This window comes from Oryctolagus cuniculus, chromosome 11 (assembly GCF_964237555.1).
Source record: "Oryctolagus cuniculus chromosome 11, mOryCun1.1, whole genome shotgun sequence".
Taxonomy (NCBI): domain Eukaryota; kingdom Metazoa; phylum Chordata; class Mammalia; order Lagomorpha; family Leporidae; genus Oryctolagus; species Oryctolagus cuniculus.
The window spans coordinates 115765135-115780941 of NC_091442.1; the positions used below are offsets into that span (position 1 = coordinate 115765135).

General features: G+C 64.0%; 1 protein-coding gene across 1 annotated transcript in view; it reads left to right on the forward strand.

The window, feature by feature from the left end:
• Nucleotides 1-13910: 13910 nt before the first annotated feature.
• CACNA1I (calcium voltage-gated channel subunit alpha1 I) overlaps nt 13911-15807 on the forward strand; it is a 90412-nt gene continuing 88515 nt past the window's right edge. Inside the window, exon 1 of the mRNA XM_070051502.1 lies at nt 13911-14039. The gene's annotated coding sequence lies outside the window, so the exon portion shown is untranslated. The remainder of the gene's footprint in view (nt 14040-15807) is intronic.

The following is a 15807-nucleotide window of genomic DNA, read 5'->3' on the forward strand; positions in this document are numbered from 1 at the left end:
GGGGGGACACGGGCGCTGTGCTGCAGGAAGGCAGAGGCCCGAGCTCCGTCCTCCTGGCCCGGGTCAGGCGGCGCGCAGGCCCCAGGTGCAGGAACTCTGTGTTCCGACGTTCCCGGTGCAGGGCGCCTGGGGACGGGGGCTCCCAGCAGAACGGCAGGTGGGGGGATCTGCGGCTCAGCGGGCCGGTCGCTCTCTCCGCCACTAGGTGTCGCTGCAGGACGCCTTTCTCCCGATTGGGTGTCGGGTGTGGGGGTGAGGTCCAGATGCCTCTGGCCTTGGCTGGCTCTGTGCTGTCCCTGCCCCGAGGCTTTCCATGATGGGGGGAGGGAGCTGGAGGCTCCCCAGCCTGGCCTGGACGAGTGGACGGGGAAACTGAGGCAGGACTTGGGCCATAGTAGAGAGCTGGATCAGAAGTGGAGCAGTGGCGTCTTGAACCGGCACCCATATGGGATGCCAGTGCTTCAGGCTAGAGTGTTAACCCACTGCGCCAAGGCGCTGGCCCCCCATTCAGCCTTTGCTGTTTGACCTGGAGCGTCTGAGCTGCCCGGGGTAGGGGGAGGGCACCTGCTCTGAGAGGCTGCGTGGGAGGCGCTCAGCTCTGTACCCCGCGCATTGTCACCAGTCCAGCCAAGCCCACAGCGGGGCCCTACCTTGCTGTGTGCCCATGGTCACTCCCGTGTCCTCTCCAGGGTGAGAAGGGGAGGTGTCCAGGGCTACCAAAGTGCTAAGGGGCTAAGGGAGGAAGGGGTGGGCGTGGGAGACCCCTGGAGGACTCGGGGCCCTCAGCGAGCCAACACCCCTGCTCTCAGCGAACTCGTGCCCAAAGGATTTCCTGGGGCCCTTGGCAGAGTGGATGGAGCCCTCTCGGGGGTCCTGACCTCCTGTGGAGCTGCACTGGGTCTCAGACACCCCTGCAGAGAGAGGCAGGGGCGCAGGGGAGGGGCAGGGAGCAAGTGTCACTCATGGCTCTGGGGGCGGGGAGTGGGCTCTAGGGCCTTGGTGGGGGGGTCTGGGATCCTGGCTTTCGTGGGCGTGGTGGAGGGCTGGAGGGTTCTGTCCCAGCCTCAGCCCCTTAATTTTTTTTTTTTTTTTGTAAATTAATTTATTTGAAAGGCAGAGTTAGAGAGAGAGAGAGAGATTGCCATCCGTTGGTTCACACCCCAAGTGGCCGCAATGGCCGAAGCCAGGAGCCAGGCGCTTCTTCCGGGTCTCCCATGCGGGTACAGGGGTCCAAGGACTTGGGCCATCTTCCTCTTTCCCTAGGCCACAGCAGAGAGCTGGATCGGAAGTGCAGCAGCCAGGACTTTACCAGCTACACCACTGCGCCGGCCCCCTCAGCCCTTTAATTCTAATTACATCTTCATTAAAATGCAAATTCCCAGGGAAAGCGGGCCTTGGAGGCCCCGTTGTCATGGTAACTGGAGTCTGGGGTGGGGAGGGGGGCTGGTCTGCAGCGTCTGATGCTTCCAGACCCGCAGGGGCCGACCAGAGGGCCCTCTCCTGCCTGACTCCCAGCTGAGGCTGGGTCTTCAGGGGCTGGGTAAAGTGCTCTGATGATGTTCCTACTTGCCTCAGTTTCCCCATCTGTGAACTGGGGATCACGGGGCCTCTCCTGACTCCTGGGGACTCAGCAGGCTGGCACTGGGCCGTCAAGGAGGGGCCTGCCCTCTGGGGGCCGTCTGGGGTCCTCGCTGGAGCCAGGTCTCTTCTGCTCTGGAGTTGGGTCCCCTGCCCCACGTCTGGACTGGAAACCCAAAGGGCGTGTGAGAGGCCCGCGGGCTCCGCTCTTTTTTTTTTTTTTTTTTTTTTTTTTAAGATTTATTTACTTGAAAGTCAGAGTTGCACAGAGAGAGAAGGAGAGGCAGAGAGAAAGAGAGAGTGGGGGGGTCTTCTATCCACTGGTTCACTCCCCAGTTGGCCGCAATGGCTGGAGCTGCGCTGATCCGAAGCCAGGAGCCAGGAGCTTCCTTTGGGTCTCCCACATGGGTGCAGGGGCCCAAAGACTTGAACCATCTTCCACTGCTATCCCAGGCCATAGCAGAGAGCAGGATGGGAAGTGGGGCAGCCGGGACTCGAACTGGTGCCCCAATGGGATGCCGGCAGGGCAGGCGGTGGCTTCACCCGCTGCGCCACAGCGCCGGCCCCTGGCTCCGCTCCTAGGCTGACGTTTCTCTCCCACTCTCCTGTAGCCGTGCACTCTCTGCCATTCTTTCCTTGCAAGGCATTCTGGATATTTCAAAAGCTAGAGGGAGGGGGGTCTTTCTGCCCCAGTGGGTCTAGAAACAAGGGAGGATAAAGAGGAGACGCGTGTGGAAGGGAAGGGGAGCTGGCAAAGGAACCAGGGAGAGACGAACACGTGGAGAAAGTAGGGTGTGCTTCCAAAAGCCCATGGGAGAACTGACTCAGCGATACCTTCATTTTGTAGAAAGAGTTTCAAAGCCCAAGCGTAGTTTTCTCATAATATGCATTTCCCATAACTTTTGGAAGACCCCCTCTGTAGTTATTTGCCTTTTTGCCTCTGCTACTAGGAAGCTCAAACTGAAATTTATTTTCATCTGTCATAGTTTATTACGAGGTTGTATTACTATATTAGTCAATGGCAATAAATGTTCACTTCAACTTCTTAAACGTCTAGCTCACTATTCCCTGAGTGACTCCTGATTTTTATTTTAAGAGCTCTCCTTTGGAAGTAGTTGAGGGTATAAATTATAAATTAGCAATTATGACAGAGAGAGAGCAGGGAGAATGTGGGGGGGGGGGCCTCGGCCGGTCCCTGCAAACCTTTCCGACTCTAAGCCCAGTGGCTGTGAGAGCCAGAGCGGAGAGCTGGGTGCTAAAATGTTTCTGCTGCTTGGCTTTGAGTCCCTAATGCTGCGCTGGTGAGAAAGCGGCCCAGCCAGAACCAGGGCGGGGCTGCCTAATGGGCCAGTCTGGGAGGAGATTGTTCCAGAACAGGGCGGGGCCTGCGGACCTCAGCCAGGCTGGAGGTCACAGCACCTCCCACACCGCTGATGCAGCCTCCTGGGCGGAATGTGGGGACAGCGCGGTCCTGGCCAGGGCCCTAGAGGCGTCCCCAGCTCAGGGCCTTGTGCTGTGGGGAGCAGGGAGCAGCCCAGCCTGGCTGGACCATGAGGAAGTGAATGATGAACCACGGTGGCCCAGAGCTCCGGTGTCAGCACGGCCTGACAGGTCCCCCTCCTGACAGCCCCTCTGTCCCCACTCCCCTCCCCGGAGCTGGGGCCCCGTGTTGCCAGGGAGGCGCAGCGGCAGAGTGGGGGCCACAGGCTTGGTTCTGCTTCAGAATCCTGAGGCTGCTGGCTTGGTGAAGAAAACCCCAGGCCTGCCGAGGGCACGAAGGACAAAGCGACAAAGCAGCCTGCGTGGCCGACTGCCTCAGGCCTGGCAGCTGGGCGTGGCGGCCTCCAGCCAGGGAAGGAGAAGACCCCAGGGCCTCGAGGTGGCTTAGAGTGGGCGCTGGGAGAGGAATGGGGCCAGGGTCAGGGTGGGGCTCCCTGGCCCCTCCCACGGCCCCCTGGGCAGCGTGGGAGGCGTCCCTCTGTGCCCTCTCCACCAGCCCTGAGAAGGTCCAGAAAAGTCTGCATCCTCTCCCCCAAGAGGTGCGGCTGAGGGGCAGGACACAGGGCTGGGAGGGTGCTGGGGTCTTCCCTGGACCCCAGGGCGCCTGGCACTGTGTCCTGAGAGCTGCAGACTCTGGGTCGGGGGTCCAGACATGGCCAGAGGGGAACGGCCCGGCTGCTCCGCTTCCCTTCAGCTCCCTGCCAGTGCTCCTGGGAAGGCAGTGGAAGACAGCCCAGGTGCTTGGGCCCCTGCACCCACACAGGAGAGTCGGATGGAGTTCCAGGCTCCTGGCTTCGGCCTGGCCCAGCCACGGCTATTGTGGCCATTTGGAGAGTAAACCAGAGGATGGAAGAACCGTCTTGCCTGTCTGTCACTCTGCCTTTCAAATAAGTAAATACATCTTTTAAAACAAAATCCTAACACATCTTGGGAGGCTCAGACCTGGGGCCGTCCTTGGGTGGGAACAGCTCCTGGGTCCCAGGCGGGTGTGGAAGACCCCTGTGGGGCAGGGGCTTCAAGCCAGGAAGAGCACTCCAGAGTCTTGGTTACATCTACTCGCCCAGGGCCCCGGCCAATCCCACTCCCCTGAGCCTCAGTTTCCCCATCTGTAAACGCAGCGGTGACACCGTGAGGTGTGCAGTTACATGGGACATGGTGCCTGGCAAGAGACCACACTGGAGGAGTGATCGCGGCGCTCGCGATGCGCCTGGCCGCTGGCTGAGAGGGGTTTCCCGGCCCCTTCCTCCCCCCACAGCATCCTTGCAGCCCCCAGCCCGCTCCCTGCTTGTCCCAAAGCCCAGGGCTGACAGAGCTCCCTGCGGAGGGCGGGGCGCTGGCCTCCTCCTCCTCCCTCCCGGGGACTACTGCCATTTCCTCAGCTCCACTGAAGCTCCTCGGAGACCCAGATGAATTAAAGATGTAATTAAATTAGGGATCGTTCATTATCCCGGGCTGGGATCCTCGGCAGGTGGGGTGGTGGTGGAGGGAGGCGGGGCCGTCTTCCTGCCTGGGCCTGCAGATTCTCTCCCGAGGGGGTCAGACGGGGGTCCAGGTGCCAGGGGCGGAGCGCTGGCCCCCACCTCCCCTCCTCAGAGGGACCCTCCCTGTATCTCGGGCAGCGTCAGTTTGCCCACTGTCTCCCCGGGCAGCCTTGCTCAAGGCCCTTCCTCTCTGGCCTCAGGTTTATCATCTGCAAGATGGGATGTAGGCAGAAGGAAACAGTCCATTGGGTACAGTATGTTTCTGTGTGAAAACGTGGAGGCCGCTCCCCGCAAGCACCTGCCGTATGCTCCTCACTTGAGGAACCAGTGTGCACCCCACCCCAAACCTAGCACATGTGGCAGCATTTTTCTCATCTAGAGGAAAGGAAATTGAGTGAGTGGGCTCTGCAGGCCTTGTGCTGGCTGGGGGGCGTTCTGCGATGACATGTGGTGTTTCCTGCTTTCTGTGTGTGCTCTGTCCAGTGCGGGAGATGGTGCGGCTGGATCTTGCAGAAGGGGGCAGGAACGCACTCCAGCCAGGGCAAACAGCAGGTGCAATGGCCTGGAGGCATGCGAAAGTTAGGGACGGGGAAAGTGCGCCTGGACCTTGGCGGGCAGGTGTGTGCCAGGTAGCCAGGTGTGTGATGGGGAAGGGAGGGGCTGGCGCTCCTCTATGCTCCCAGAGGAAAACAAAATTTTTGAGGCTGTCAGCAATGTGATGGAGCTGTCAGGAGTATGTGAGACGCCTCGTACCCTGGGAAACGGAAGTCGCGGCTGTGTGTTCTGTGACTGCGAAAACTCACAAGCTCTCATCCTGGATAACAAAACGGGGGATGGCAGAGCACGTGGGTCCTGCCAGGATAAGCACCTTGCTTCACGCCTGCCTGGTCCTGACCAGTAGCTGGGCTGGGCTGTGCGTGGCAGCCTCGTCTCACTCTGTGGAGGGGACTTGCGGATGTGCCCGGTGGGGCCCGCGGTGTCTGCCACGGTCACTGTGGTCTTCGAGTCCTCGAGAGCCCCGTCCTGTGTCTCCACCTGCCTTCCCTCCCCACAGCAGCCTCTCGCCAAACCCTCCTTCCTACTGGGGAGAGGCTGGGCAGGAATTGCCTCCGTCTGGGGCGCGGAGAGCTGGGCAGAGATTCAGCACCACGGACAGCGACACAGGCCCAGGTCGGGCAGCAAAGGAGCCCTGAACATGGACCCTGGAGGCTGGGGCGTGGGTGAGTGGTGTCAAGGAGCCCTCTGTGGGCCCAGAGATGATTTGCTTATGGGATTCTCTCCTTGGTTTCCAAGACTCTGATCAGTCCCCGACACCCACACACATACACAGGCAGGTCGGCCTCAGGTCCTGACCCTCACTCCACTCTCCCTTCTCCACACCCCTCTCCCTGACCTGCCCTGGGTCCCCCCTGCCTCACCCCCCAGAGGGGGAGTTTCGGGCCTGGCAGCCACAGGAGGCTCTCGCAGCCTATCTGCTTGCCTGCTGCCTGCCCCTAACCCAACCTCCCAGCTTCAGAAAGGAGCGGTTAGGACCCTGCTGTTTCTGAGCTTGGAGCCAAACAAAGCCCATGGCCACTCTTGGCAGCCTTTGCCCTGGTGGGGAGAACAGCCGTGTGCCGCTGGCACAGGGCCTCCGGGCATGGGGGAAGGAGGGGCTGTGTGTGTGGGGACAACGCAGGAGCTGCTGGACCCGAGAAGCACCCCTCAGCCTATATATTTAGCTCGGGGAGGTATATAAACAGAAACCTGGAGCCAGCTCCTGCTCCCCCCCCCCGCCCCCCGCGTGACTCATCCCTCATCCCTGCTGCTGCGGCTAAAGTTAGGATCCAATCGCAGGCGCCGTCCCTCGCCCTCCTCTTCCTCCTTCTCCGGCCCCAGCCCTCACTGCCTCCTTATCGCCTCACCTTCTCCCTTCTTTCCCCTGTCCTCTCTCCCCTTCCTTCCTAACCTCTCTGGATGCTCTCCACCCCCTTGCTCTATGCCCTCTCCCCCTCCGTGTCTCCCTCTCTCTCCCCTCCGTCTCTCCATCTCCCTCTCTCCTCTGTGTCTCCCTCTCTTTCTCTCTCTCCCCCCTCTCCGTCTCTCCGTCTCCCTCTCTCCCTGCTCACCAGCACTGAGCTTTGCCGAGAGCAATGGGGAACGGGTGTGTTTGCGCTGAGTTTGTGTGAGTGTGAACTTCCTGACACCGCACAGCGGGTGTGGACGTGCCTGTGTGACTTTGTGTCTGGGAGCCAGAGTGTGTTTAATAGAAGTGGTGTCTGTTGGGTTGTACGTGTGAGGGTGTTTGTGGGTCCGTGCCTGGGCGTGTGGGAGTGTGAGGACTGGGTGTCGGTGTCTGTGTGCGTCTTCTCCTTGGGGAGCGGGCAGCCCGTGCCCTGGAAGTGAATGCTCTGTTGACCATTTTCTCTGGAGGGGTTGGGTGCAAGGATGCAGCGAGGCTGGTGCAGGCTCTCGGATGTGTGAACCTGGTGGGGCTGGGGAGAGCGGGGTGGGGGTGCAGGCTTGGCTTTCAGGCTCTGCTGCTTTCTGCTGTGCAACCCCGGGCCAGTTCCTCAGCCTCTCTGGTCCCTGCTTCTGCACCTGTCAAGGGGAGCACAGTCGCTCTGCTCATCTCCCTATGCTGGGGCGGGGGCAGGGAGGGTGGCCAGGGGCACGGAGGCTTCTCCGACAAGTCTGTGCTTTCCTGACCCTGTGGGGGTTGCCGCGGCTGCTTTCCCAACTCTCATTTATAATTTACAGGGCTTTCAAGTGGACGCAGAGGCTGGATCCCCCACTGGCAGAGCCCGCCCTTTGTGGTAATCTGTGGATGGCCACTCCCACCTTTTGGGCACATCTGGAAGCTGCTCTCTGCAGGAAGCCACCCCAGCCTCGTGTGTGTGTGTGTGTGTGTGTGTGTGCACCTGTTCAGGTCCTCCATCCCTCCTGGGCCTCTCTGAGAGTGGACGTGTGTGAAGGGGTGGAGGGTGAGGGGTGAGAGGTGTGTGGGAGGGGTGAGGGGGGGCCTGGTGGCCTTTTGCATCGGGGACCAAGGAGCCAGCTGAGAGCGTGCAGCCCTCCCGGCCGACAGGGGACAGCAAGAGACACGGCTCTCTGCCGGCTGTCCAGCAGCCAGGGCCACTTGCAGGGTCCCAGTCTGACCTTGACCCTGATCACCTCATTGGAATGTCAACTCCACCGTCTTCACCCCTCCTCGTCTCCCCAGCATTGTTTCCCCATAGCTGCTCATTCCCTGTGGTGCTATATATTTTATTCATTTGTCTTACCTGTGTCTTAGATTCTTTGTTTAATTCATTTGAAAGGGAGAGCAACAGATCTCCCATTCACTGGTTCACTCCCCCAAATGCCTGCAATGGCTGGGGCTGGGCCAGGCTGAAGCAGGCAGCTGGGAACTCAGTCCGGGTCTCCCACGTGGGTGGCAAGAACCCAAGTACTGAGCCATCATCTGGTGCCCCCCAGGGGTACATTCGCAGGAAACTGGAAGCAGAGCCAGGACTTGAGCCCAGGTTCTCTGGTGTGGGGTGCAGGTGTCATAACTCCTGCATCCCAGGCCGGCGGCCAGGGGCTTCCGTTTCTGACTGCCACCCAAACGTTAGAGGGAGGCCGGCGTGGCGGTGCTGGCCTGGGCCCTCCACGCCCATTCTGAGCCGCTGGGGTGGAAAGGCTGCAGGACGTGACTGGGGCTTCCAGGGACCACCGGCCACCAGGCACGCTGGGTCCTTGCCTCCAGCCCAGGCCCTCTGCCGCCCGCGCTGCCTGCAACCGCCTCTCCTTGACAGTGACATTGAAGGTGGCTTCCCGGGGGGCCTGGCTGCCAGGGCGCCAGCCTTTGTCCACGCAGGATAAAAGGCAGTGTTGCCTGCTCTATTATTCTCCTCTCCAAGCAGAGAGAAAAAGCGAGAGCGCACGTGCGTGAGAACCCGGCACACACAGAGCGTGAGACGGGCCAGACAGACGGCACAGAGGAGAGGGGAGGAAGCAGGGGGCGGGAGGAAGAAGGGCTCCACCCGCCCTGGAGGCTCCCCCTCCTTCCTGGCCCCCTCTCCCCTCTGGCTCTCCACACCCCCCATCTCAGGCTTTGCACGCCCACCTGGGACGACCCCTCCTCTGCCAGGAAAACCCTCTCACCCCCGCCAGCCCTCACGCCTCCCCCATCCCCCACCACAAAAGGGGCTCCCAGCTCTGCCCTCCCAACTTAAGCTCAGGTTGCCTGCAAACCTGCTGGGCTGGGGCTCAGGGTCTCTGTAGACCCCACGCCTAGCGCACAGTAGGTGGTCCACGTCAAAGTGGGCCTGGGAGTGACTGCCTTTAGGAAGTGCACGGCAAACAGTCAGCACCGGCCTCGTGCCGGAGCTGGGACGTCGCAAGGCACAGGGGAGGGGACGTGTCACCTGCCCAGCGCCCGTCGGATATGAAGGGGCAACTGGTGTCTCCATTTGCGGGGTCCGCGCAATGCCCCGGGTTCTCCTCTCCGACACTCACATCCCCAGCCCCCCGCCAGTGCCAGGCCAGGGGGCAGCAGCGGCGTTTCCAGACGGGTTCTCTGAGCCTCGTCCGGGCTCTGACCATGTCTGTCGATTAAGAGTCGGGACCGTCCACCCGGCAGGAGCCCAAGAACCCTGACGTCGGTCCCCATCTGCTTCCTGCCCCTCTCCAGCCCGGTCTGGGAGGCGGGGGGAGGACCCCCCACCCAGCCACACATAACAGGCCCACACTGCCCCTTGGCACTCACATGTGCTCACACACGCACCCCAGCCCCCCCACACGCACCCCTGCCCTCACACACGCACCCCCGCCCTCACACACGCACCCCCGCCCCCACACACGCACCCCCGCCCCCACACACGCACCCCCGCCCTCACACACGCACTGGCTCAGAAGCTTGTCCCTGCCGCCCAGGCGAGTCACCAGGCCTTGCTGTCGCACACCCAGCTGTGGGTGCCTGCGCGACACTGGCCACCTGGACGGCGGGACTCAGTGGGCTGAAGAGGGGTCCGGGAGGAGGGGTCCTGCTCCTCGGTGGAGCTGGCTGCACCCCCACCCTCCCTGCCCCACCCCCTGGGCCGTCGTGCTTGGCTGGCTCAGACTGGCTGGGGATGGGCTGGCCCACCTGCCCGGGGCTGTCCACGCCTGCGTAGCTCTGAGGGCACTCAGCACTGAAGACCCCGCCCACACGAGACCCCCGTGAGGGTAGCAGACTTTCCGGGGGACCTGGGGGCAGGGGCCGACACAGCAGCCTAGCAGGTGACTTTGAATCCCTGCCCCCCCGGGGGGGACTGTGCCCTGGTCGGGCCCGGTCCATGCCACCCTGGCCGCCCCCACTGGGCCGTCTCTTGTACTCTTTCCTGGGCAAACCTTCCGCTGCTTCTGCCTTTGCACGCAGAACCACCCGGTGCCACCCTCCAGATGGGGCTCCGGGCCCGGCCTTGGGTGTCGGGGTTCGGCCGACACGCGTGGGGGAAGCCCAGTCTCTGGTGCCCCCCCCAATTCCCCTCCTGTTCCACCTGCAGGCAGCAGCACTTCAGGACTGGCGCAGGTGGTCGTGTCCCCTGCCTGCATAGCCCGGTACCCGGTACCCGGTACCTGGTAGGCACATCCCAAATGCTTCTGGAAGGCTGGTGCTTGCTCTCTGCCACGGTGCCTGCTCCTATCATGGTGGCTGCTCCCAGGCCGGGCTCTGTGTCGCCCTGGCCCTGGTGTGGGCCAGCTTCCTGGTGTTCAGGGCACAGGGCTGCAGTTCCTTACCACATCTGCAGCAGGGGGAGGGGAGGGGAGGGGAGGCGGTGGGTGTGGGTGGGGCAGGGAGCCAGGCCCTGCCCTCTGCCGAGGGGGAGCCACTGTCACTTTAAAATTCTGGAGATTCCGACTCTTAGAGTTCTGGAGCCTTAGACTCCAGAGTCCTAGTTAAGAACACAGATGCCAGGGCTGGTGCTGTGGTGTAGCAGGTAAAGCCGCCACCTGCAGGGCCACATCCCACGTGGGCGCCGGTTCAAGTCCCGGCTGCTCCACTTCCGATCCAGCTCTCTGCTGTGGCCTGGGAAAGCAGTGGAGGATGGCCCAAGTGCTTGGGCCCCTGCACCCACGTGGGAGACCTGGAAGAAGCTCCTGGCTCCTGGCTTTGGATCAGCGCAGCTCCAGCCATTGCAGCCATCTGGGGAGTGAACCAGGGGATGGAAGACCTCTCTCTCTCTCTCTCTGCCTCTCCTTCTCTCTGTAACTCTTTCAAATAAATAACTGAATCTTTAAAAAAACAGTAGCAATGATGTGACAAGATGGCGGGAACAACTCCATGTGCTCATATTTGTCAAGGGCTCAGAGCAGCGCTGGGCGCCAAGGAAGGACCTGTAGACGATTGTGAAATGAACCAGTGTGCATCCGAGGGACCTTGGACTATTCTCTTTTTTTAAAAGATTTACTTATTTATTCGAAAGTCAGAGTTGCAGAGAGGCAGAGGCAGAGAGGGAGAGAGAGGTCCTCCATCCGCTGGTTCACTCCCCAGGTGGCCACAACAGCTGGAGCTGTACCGATCTGAAGCCAGGAGCCAGGAGCTTCATCCGGGTCTCCCACGTGGGTGCAGGGGCCCAAGGACTTGGGCCATCTTCCACTGCTTTCCCAGGTGCATTAGCAGGGAGCTGGATCGGAAGTGGAGTAGCTGGGACTCGAACCGGCGCCCATATTTTTCCCACTGTGTCACAGTGCTGGCCCCGAATTTGGAGTCTTTATCTGCTCTCGGGCTCTTAGGCTGGGGAGGGACCTCATTCCCTGTCCTGTGGCAGAACTCTTGCCCCTGGTAACTTCGCCCTGTTGGCAGCTCCCTACCTGCTCAGACATGGCAACTGCAGGGAAGTTCCTCTGGGCTCCGGGTGAGCCTGGCTGCTCTGCCCAGCACTGCTGGAGGGGTGAGCAAGGCCAGGCTGGACCTTGACCCTGGGAGAGGGCGGGGGGGGGGTAGAGAGCGTGGTCCGGTGGGTGCAGGAGGAGCTGAGGCGGGGTGCACCTTGCTCACCGCCTGGCAGGGGCCTCATGGGGCCCAATGACGTCTGCAAATACCAGGCATGATATAAACAGCGATAATGAATAAGTGAAGCTCTCGCAGTCAGCCGCCGGGGCAGGGGGGGGCGCCCAGTCGTGCTTCTTGCTGGGACCCGGAGATGCGCTCCCATCCCCCGCCCGGCTCATCCACGTCCTCCCTGCCTGCAGACTCGCTGTCCTAGGGCCGCAGTGGCTGGGACAGTGACAGAGCAGACCACGAAGGCGTCAGCTGAAGCATAAAGCATTCAGGTCAGACACAAAGCAGGACTTCCTCCTGCGCGTGCGTGAAGGAGGCTGCAGAAGGGGGCGCCTGTCCTGCCTGGATCAGGAGACGACGGTGGAGGGGCCGTTTTCTGCTCAGAGGTAGCAGATGAAAGAATGATCGGCCACACCCAGGGGGCAGGGGTGGTGAGACCCTCGCCACCCGAGGTGTGCAATCCGGGCAGGGAGGTCGCTCCAGGGGCCCAAGGAGACGACACCGGAGGAGTCACCGTCTTGTGGCTTCTCTCTGTCCCCAGCCGCGGAGTCTCCGGCCACCTCCCCAGTCCTGCAGGGCTCAGGTCAGGGCCTTGCCCAAAGACGCCAATCTGAAGCCACTCTGACTACAAGAACCCACTGGGCCTGCAGGTGCGGCCTGGCTGGCTCCACGCGTGCCCGCGGGACCCACCCCTCCAGCAGAGGGCGCACTCGTGTGCCCTTGCTCGCCCGTCTCCCAAACTGGATTAAGAAGCAGGGGCATGAGAGTTTGCTGGGCGCCTGCTCCCCGCCAGGCCCTGGGCTGAGTGCGGGAGAGGCTGTTTGCATCCTGTGTGGTGTGTCCTTTATCCCCAAGTCACCGTGGACCGAGCAACCTAGGGCCCGGGGGTGGTAAGGGGCCTGCCCTCTGCCCTCTGCCCTCCGCCTGGAAGCGGCAGAGCTGGGTCAGTGCACTGTCCCCCAAAGCCCTGCCTGCCAGAACAGGTGGCCCCAGAGCGGGCTCAGCCGCGGGGCGATTCCCCACACTGCGCCTTCTCCAAGCGGCTGGGGAGGGTGAATGGGTCAGAGAAGGCGTCCCGGGCAGGGCCGGGAGCTGCTGCTCCCCAGAGGAGCGGCTGGGCCATCCCTGGTCTGTTCTCTCCACCAGCAAGAGGTCTAGAGAGGTGCCCAGCACACAGCAGGCGCTCATTAAATGCTTCCCAAGCCGCAGGAGAGTGGTCCATTGGACCTGTGTCTGGGAGGGTCTTGAGCCCTTTATTGTGTTTAGCAGGACACAAAAGGACAAGTACAAGGGGGCGATGACCTTGGATGCTCCCTGACCCCCACGCATAGCCCTAAGAGGGAGAGAAGTGGTTTAGGGGCCTGGCACCGGGGGCTGGGGTGGTGGGAGCACAGGGCAGGGTCCTGCCTGCTGGAGGCTGACCGCTTAGGGTCCTGTACCCCAGGCTGCCCCGGGGTAGTGCCCTGGGCGCCTTCCTGGAGGAGGTGGACTTTCTGTTACGCCTTGAAAGGTGAGAAGCAGCAGGGGTGTAAACGCGAATCGGAGAGGCAGCGGGTTGCGCCTCAGCCCCGCCATTCGCGAGTTGGCGGCCTTAGGTGGGTGACCTCTCTTTGGGGCGGTGCGGGACCCCCCCCCACCCCCCACCCCGCACAACGCCACCTCGCCTCTCCTCTCCGCGAGAATCTGGGGTCAGGTTGCCGGGACCCGGGGCGGTCGGCATCGGGGTCCCCTTTTGGACGCATGGCGCAGCCCCCGTGCGGGTTGGTCTGGACCTCCCCCAGGCACACCCCGGAATTTTTAGGGGCCCCGGGCTTCCCGCCGTCCGGGGCGGGTGGGGGCTCCAGGCCGCTGCCGCCGCCACCTCCCCCGCCGGCGTCCCGCGCCTGCAGCTTTCCCCGAAGACATTTGGTGTCAGTATAAGGACGGCTTTCCTACCACGCGGCGCGGCTCGGTCTCGCCGCCGCCGCACGTCCCCGCACCGCCCGGCGGTCGGGCTCCTCCGCAGCCCCCGCCGCGCGCGCAGACCCTGCGCCTGGAGCCCGGGGCCCGAGGCGCGAGCGCAGCTTCGGCGCGCGGGCGGGCGGGCGGGCGGGCGGGCGAGGGACGCGGCCCCGACCCCGCGCCCGCGCCCGCGCCCTCCGGGGCCCTCGCTCCGCCACCCCGCGCCCCCGGCCCCGAGCGCCGCGCTCCGCCCGCCGCCGCGCGCTCCAACCCCGGCTAGGTCCGCGGCTGCCCGCGCCGCCGGCTGCTGCCGCCCCTCGCGCGCGCCATGGCCCGGGCCCCCGGGCCCGTCGCCCACCGCCCGCCACCCCGCGCGCCCCAGGGGCTCAGCTGATCCCGAATTGGCGGCGGGGGCGGGGGGCGGCGGCTGGAGGGGCCGGGGTCCCTCCGGGATACCGGCTTCGGGGGCCGCGTCGCCCCCCAGCGTCTCCGACCTGGACGACCCCCCGCTGCCCTGCCGCGTCCGTGCCAAGGTAGGGGTGCGCTGCGGCGGGGGCGGGGGCTTTCCCGCGGGAGGCGACCGTGGACGGATTTCGGGGCCGGGGCGCGCGCCCAGCAGGTGGGCCCCCCGTGCGTGCCTTGGGGCCGGTGCCGCGAGGGAGGCCGGGAAACTTTGACCGGTCCCCTCTCCCAGGCCACGAAAGTTCTCTCGGTGCCAGCGCCGAAGCCGGCTGAACCAGCGCCGCAGGAATTTATTCAACAAGTCGGGCCGGCGGCGGGGCCCAGCCTGTGTCCGTGGGTCCGTCCCGCGCTGCTGCTGCGGCTCTGCGGACGGCGGGCCCGGGCCCGGGGCGGGGGTCGGCGGCGCGGAGCTGGGTGCGGGGGCGCCGGAGAGCGCGTGGGGAATCCCGGGCTGGCGCAACTTTGCGCCGAGCCCCCTCCCGGGCCGCACGCCGGGCCCGTGGGTGGCCGAGGCCGCGCTGCGGGACGCCAGGCCGGGGTCAGCGCGGGACTCGGGGGTGCCCCGGACGGCCCGCAGCGCTGGGGCTGGTTATGTAATGAGTGTTTGTGATGATTGGGTTTTAATTGTCTCCTGCGTGCAGCGTGTGTGGGCTGTGGGCGCAGGAGGGCTTGGCCGGGGCTGGGAGGGCCTCTTTGGGGGAGGTCAGGATGCCTGGGGGGCGGGGGCTGAGGCGCTGGGCTGTCCCCTGCTGTGTCTTGCTGCGTGCTGGGTGAGGGGTGGGGAGGGGGTCCTGAGCCGGGGTTAGCTTGGGGTCTCAGGAGGCCACTGAGCTATAACCTGGTCTTGGGAGTCAGTTTTGGGCCAGGTGTGTGTGTGTGTGTGTGTATGTGTGAGAGAGAGAGAGAGAGCGAGAGAGCGAGGGCGTGAGTGAGCCTGCGTGTGTCTGTGTGTGGTGTGTTGGGGTCTGTGTGTGTGTGTGTGTGTGTGTGAGTGTCCCAGGCTGGAGCGCCCAGCTGGCCCCCAGCTGGCGGTCAGTCTGTCCTCTGCCTCCCATGCAGGTCCTGGCACCCCTGTGGGCAGGATGCCCTGCAGCCCGGGTGTGGGCTTGCTTGGGGGAGCCAGGCCCTGCCCATCCTGTCCAGTGGTGTCTTGGCCCGAGGGCTCCCCTCGGCTCCAGGGATCTGCTCCCTGGAACTCGTCCACCCTTCGGGACCAACTTTCCCTCAGGCTCCTGGACCCTGGGCTGGGCTGCGGTCGGGCGGGGGGGAGTGGGGAACCCAAGGCCCTCCCTGTCCCCTTCCCACCTTCTGCCATCACCACGGAGACGAGGGAGGGGAAGCCAGTGGGGACGGGTGACGAAAGGATAGGGTGACGCTGAGCAGGGCCAGAGGCCGGGGCTGACATCCCGAGGGGCGAGGAGAGGGAAGGGACGGGCCCTGGCGATGCCCTGGGCAGGCCTGGCCCCAAGCCCACGCGCCTCCCACCGCCCTGGGGAGCCGGGCCCCACGCAGTGTCCTTCGGCTCCTCGGCTTCTCTGCGCTGCCTCCGCCGGCTCGGGGCACCACCACAGACGGCTAGGGGGAGGGGCTGGAGGCTCCTCCTCCCTGCCTTGGCCGCGTTGCTGCCCCCTCTCCCCTCTGCCCGCCCACCCGCCGCACAGAGCCCTCCCCTTCTCCTGCCCCCATTCCCGGAGCTTCCGCGAGGGCTGGGGGTGCCAGCAGCCCCCTGCGCTGACCCTCCCTTGACCTTGGGTGCGGAGGAGCGGGCGGAGGTCGTGTGAGAGACCCCCCACCCCACCCCGGCCTGTCCCACCCGCTCTCGCTGGCTCTGGACAGCCT